This window comes from Ostrea edulis, chromosome 3, assembly GCF_947568905.1.
Source record: "Ostrea edulis chromosome 3, xbOstEdul1.1, whole genome shotgun sequence".
In the NCBI taxonomy this organism is placed as follows: Eukaryota; Metazoa; Mollusca; class Bivalvia; order Ostreida; family Ostreidae; genus Ostrea; species Ostrea edulis.
Genome location: NC_079166.1, coordinates 36541264 through 36547340, shown reverse-complemented (window position 1 = coordinate 36547340; position 6077 = coordinate 36541264).

The following is a 6077-nucleotide window of genomic DNA, read 5'->3' as shown; positions in this document are numbered from 1 at the left end:
TGTTTTACATAATGAATAATGGGTCAGTACATGGAGAACACTGAAGTCATTTTGAATTATGTCCACTGCACAAAAGAGTCCTTTATAATATCCGTCAATGTTTATTTGTTGTTTAGGTTAATTTGCCAATACAACCTATCATCGGGTCTGTCTGACATGTTTCATACCGATTGTTAGGCCGTTCTTGGCACATTGATTTTGACTACGGATAACTCTGTTTACATAATCAAGATATGGGGCTCATGGCGGGTGTGACCGGTTGACAGGGGATGTTTACTTCTCCTAGGCACCTGATCCCACCTCTGATATATCCAGGGGTCCGTGTTTGCCCAGCTCTCTATTTTGTATTGTATATAGGAGTTACGCGTTAAACTCCTCCTAGGCGCCTTATACCACCTCTGGTATATACAGGGGTTCGTGTTTACCCAACTTTCTATTTTGTATTGCTTATAGTAGCAATGAGATTGATCACTGTTCTTTATCTTCACCATAAATTCATCACTGATCGTTATCTTCACCTTTCATTGATCACTGTTCGTTATCTTCACCTTTCATACTGATGTATGCAGGAACAGTGAGGGCTCATTATTGTGCCAACGCCTCCTGTGACACAAGATCTCGGTTTTAAGGTCTCGTTCAAAATATTCGAGACTTTCACTTCTAATGTCGGATGCTTGGAAAAGGAATATTCTTTACCTTAAACGTTATATAGGTGCAACACACTCGCTGGGGACTGAACCCGGTTCCTTAACATCGACAATACCTCAACTGGTTCTTTGAAGCTTTTCATGGTCAAGGCAAGTTTACTCGGGTGACCTATTGTAATTGGCTGTTGTCCGTCGTCGTGCATTAACAATTGAACATTTTTAACTTTTCATAACTACCATTCCAATTCTTTTCAAATTTGATATGAAGCATCAATGGGATAAGGGGGGGGGGGCATATTTTGTAAATTTCAGGACTCCTGGGGCCCTAGGGGTGGGACCAAAATTGACCAATTTTCACAAATCTTCTCGAGAACCGCACATGTGTAAGAAAAAAAGAAAAGAAAAACTAAATGCATAGCGATGTAGAGCAGGAAGGCTTCTACCACAATTGTAAATTTAATTATCCCCATGGTAGGGGTTCAAACCCCAGGGTGCGGCCAAACTCACTATATAGTGTTTATGTGAAAATCACTTAAATATCTTCTTTAGTGCTCTTGATACTGAATTGAAACTAAATGGATATTTAGAAGGAGCAGGTAGTCTTTTACCAAAATTATGAATTTGATGATCCCAGGGGTAGGGGTTTTGGTATTAGGGTGGGGCCAATGGTCAGTTATTAAATGTGTGAACAATGGAAATTTTTAACTTCTTCTTGATAACTGCCATTCCAATTCTTTTTCATATTTGATATGAAGTATATTTGGAACAAGGGGGGCATACATTGTAAATTTCAGGATTCCTGCACCCCTGAGGCCTTAGGGGCGGGGTAAAACTGTCCAAAATTGACCAATTTTCAAAATCTTCTAAAAAAACTGCACATGTTTAAGAAGAAAATTAAATACATAATGATGTAGAGGAGGAAGGCCTCTACCAAAATTGTAAATTTCATGATTCCCGGGGTAGGGGTTCAGACCCCAGGGTGGGGCCAAACTTAGTATATAGTGTTTATGTGTAAGTTTGCTGATACTGTATAAAATCTAAGTGCATACTTAGGAATAGCAGAAAAGGATGTACAAAAATGGTGAATTTCACAACCCAGGGTTTTGACTCTAGGATGGGTCCAAATTAGTCATATCTTTTAATGTTAATACACCTATTATATTATGTAAAACTTCTCATCAGTGTATGCACTTTTGAGGGCATTGAAGTTTCAAGAACACTTCTTGTCTACACTTTGCTGAACATTAGAATTTAGCTTATATATTCAGAACAGGAAATATTTTTAGATTTCATAGCCCTTGGGAGTAGTGATACTTTTCACTAGTACTCAGGTGACTGATAAGACCTGTTGGCCTCTTGTTGATTGCACGTATTTTCCCCACCCTCCTTTGAATATTTTTCTTTGTCCTGATTACATATTTATATAACATTAATAAAGAAGGGATTAACGAAATTTATAATTTATTAATACAGTGAAAACTGTCTAATCCAATACCTGTGCAATCCGTTTCACTGGACATTCCGACCTCTATTTTTATTCTCAATTTCATCTTTTCATTGTTTTAACACTGTTTATTCCGACACATTGTATATTCCAGCAAGAATTGTACCCAGTGTATGTCGGATTTGGCAGGTTTTACTGTATCATTATTTCAACAAAAATTCTGTTGTAAATGTGACGCACTAAAATTCGAAATTTGCAATTTTTCATATTTATTGATATCTATTTGTGTGTTTTTTTTTTTGGTAATGTATTTGGTTATATGTCTCTTGATAAAGACGTTGGTTGCGTCGAAAATTTGAGGTTTAAATAACTAACAGTTTCATGGCCTTTTCAGTGCTTCTCTCTCTCTCTCTCTTTGATTTAGTATCAATAACATTAAATCAGATATAATTTATACGTTTTGTTGCACATATATGCTATTTATATATGTACCAAGTTTGGCTCCACCAATGATGTTTAGTTCTCTCTCTCTCTCTCTCTCTCTGGTGTTGCATTTAATTTTAAAACACCGATAAACCTAGTAATCATGAATCAGAACCTCATTATAGAAATAATCATATTCAAACTACAAGTATTCATTAAACTCACTGACACATTTGTTCACTTCCTTGACCTACTTTACATGCCTTTAGATCTTCATTCAATGTTGATATAAGAAGTCGTTCGGCCAGATGTGATGTCGTCGAACATATCAATTAAAGTTAATAGAGTCTCGACATTTATTAATGTACACCTACTTCGCAAGTCAAACTCTCCAGGTATTCCTAAAATGTTTTAGAAAACAATTCTGAGTGTTACATGTAAAAAGGGGTTTGTCAAAGTTCTTTGTAGAATTTAACAACATAAGTCTGCATATAGACGAACACGTGAGGATAACGAACAGTGATGTCATGTAATGTGTAAATCCTGTTACAGAATATATATTACATGTACATCCAGTATTGGGGGGGGGGGGGGGGTATATTAAAAGAATCAGCTTTTGCGAATAATTCGTTAGAAAAATATCTGACACATCGGCTTAAAAGAATAGCACAAAATGTAAGTGGATAGATGATCAAATTATAAAAGAAATAACACTCATTTATAACATTGAATATTGAAAATGAATTGGACAATGTCACTGAGGGTACAAATTATGTTATTACCCGGATACATTAATTGATCCACGCCATGTGTTTGAACTTGATAAAATGGGAATGATAATTAATTAAGGAACTTACAGACGGAATATCCCACAGAGAGCTTTACTTTTCTGGTTGCTGTCGCCAGTTTGTACTTTCTTCTTACACGCCCCTTTCCTTTATGTATTTCAGACTCTCAGTAATGGTTTCCACAGCTTTTTCGCACATCCCGTTTGTGGAGCCGGTATCCATATTTGTTCTGTTAATGCCTTCAGTCATTTTCAGAAGTTGTTTTTACTTCCCTCCCAGGTGCACCAAAATTTCGACCCTAATAGGTTGTAATGAATCTTCTACTTGATTTAATCAGAAGGTGTTTTGGAGAGTGGATTTTTTCTCTCTCAAAATAATTCTTGATTTTTAAAATATATTTTGAGACTGGTTTCCTTTTTTTTTTTCAAAATAATTGCTGATTTTCAAACTCTGATCTAATTTGAGAGTGGATTCTTTTTAAAAAAAAATAATAACTACTTATGTAGATGTTTTCAAAATCTAATATATTCTTTCCAAACAACTATATCTAGTTATATATTTCACGTCTACCAGGAAATTCAGTTTTCATTACCTCTTCCGTGTAAGGTGATACCAAACACGTGTGTACCTCTTCATGATTCAAGGTCAATCTCCACGTTTCAGTTATTAATACAAAAGACCAAGGATTTTATTAAGGGGAATTTATACACCAAAATTTTATTCATTGGATCGTTGATTCGAAGCATCTCCTATAAAGTATTTTTCGCCATCTAAAAAGTGATTCAATTATTTTACACGTATTTTTCAGAATGATAAAAACGGTGTTTTGCTTGTAAATAAGAATTCTAAAGGCCAACTTTCGCTGTGATTTTATGCATGATATAGATATCTTAGAAAACATGCCAAGAAGACGTTTCAAGTTTTTATATGAAAATGTTTATAAAATCTAAAAACTTTGTTAGTACACCCCCCCCCCCAATCTACGACTAGAATCTTCTAGAAACTTGTCAACTGGAGACAAGATAAATAAGACAAACATATTAAGAAATTCATTGAAATGATTGCAATAACTAAACCAGAGGGTAAAGTACCGATCCCGATCAAAATTGATAGAAAATGAAACAATAATCAACTTGCTGTTTATTTGATGCATTTGTCATTAAGAAATTAATTTGCTTTAGATATTAATCTAATCTGTAGACTATTTACAACAATGGAATGTAGTTTTCTGATTAAAATGTTATCTACATCTATTACGACTCCGATAGGAATCCATTTAATTCTGATCAGTCTTGCTTCATATGTGAAAAACCGCAATATTTCTGATGTTTTACTGTTTCATTTCAATTTCTTTTGAAAATTTATTTGTCTATTATGTCTTTTCTAATTGACACTTGTCTTGAATATATCAGACGTAGATTTAAAAAGTATTAAAGAAATAATGTTTTAATGTTCATAAATATTGTTTATTTCAGAAATTTGAAATTCTATTTGAGTCTTTTAGGCGTCTTTTATTAGATATTTATATCATGAAAAAAGTGATAGCAAACGGTGATCAACCTCATAAATCCTAAAAAAAAAAAAAAAAAAAAAAAAAAAAAAACAACAACAAAGCGAGAGTTGGGCAAACAACGAACCCTGAAGTGGGATCTGCGCACGCACGCATCCACACGGGATAGAGGCCTGAGGAACGAAACTTATGCTACTCCCGTCTTAGCGATTTCGCCCTATCACTTTTTAAAATGTGTTAAATGTAGATATATAGAAAAACGAGTTAGATAATTCAACTTGATATAGTTTATTCCATTTACATATTATATGTGTTCATTGGTGAATGGGGATTTGATTTTAACAGTACAATCTATTCCTCCAACAATGTTTGGAAAATGAGAAATTTCATAAAAATCTTTCTTTATTTGCTTTACTTTTGTAACATCAACTGGCATATTTGTCTTATGTTGGAAATTCCCACTAAGTGATTAATTTGTAACATAATTAATGATATTTCCCGTGCTTTGTCTTGAAACAATAGTGGATGTCTGCGACGATCTCCTGAAAACTGCCACTGACATAAAACCGTAGAGCTGCCATTATCTGGAGAGGCACTGGAAGTGAATGTGACCTCATTGTTGACCCGGTGAAGGTTTTCAAACAAAGCACATATAGATCATTGGCCACGTGAGTCGGTTTTTACTCACGATGCTCTGCACGGTCATTGAAGTACATGTAATCTAAGTGATTGTCGTAATGTCTTAAAGGGAAATGGACACGGTTGAGTTGAAAATTTTATTTTTCCATTTTTATTGTTTACAGTGCATAATTAATGTATTTCAAATGGTCAACCAAAATTTGAATATCAGTTGTTGAGTTACAGTGAGATACAGAGCTCACAATTCTTTGTTATGTAAACAAGGCCTGTGCCATGTTTTTGTTTACATATAGATTACTTAATAGAAAATGGCATGTTTAAAACAAAATAAGATGTGCTAAACACTAGAAACTATCAAATTATGTTCAGAATTATTTTGTAAATTGACAAATCTGCTTTAAACGAACTTTTACTGGTATATCTAGCTTATAGGTAAACAGAAACATGGCACGAGCCTTGTTTACATAACAAAGACTTGTGAGCTCTGTATCTCCCATGTACCTCGGCAACTGACATTCAAATTTTTACTGACCATTAGAAATACCTTAGTTAAGCATTCTGAACATTGAAAAGAGAAAAATAAAATACGAAATTTTCCCGCTCAAATCGTGTCCATACCCTTTTAA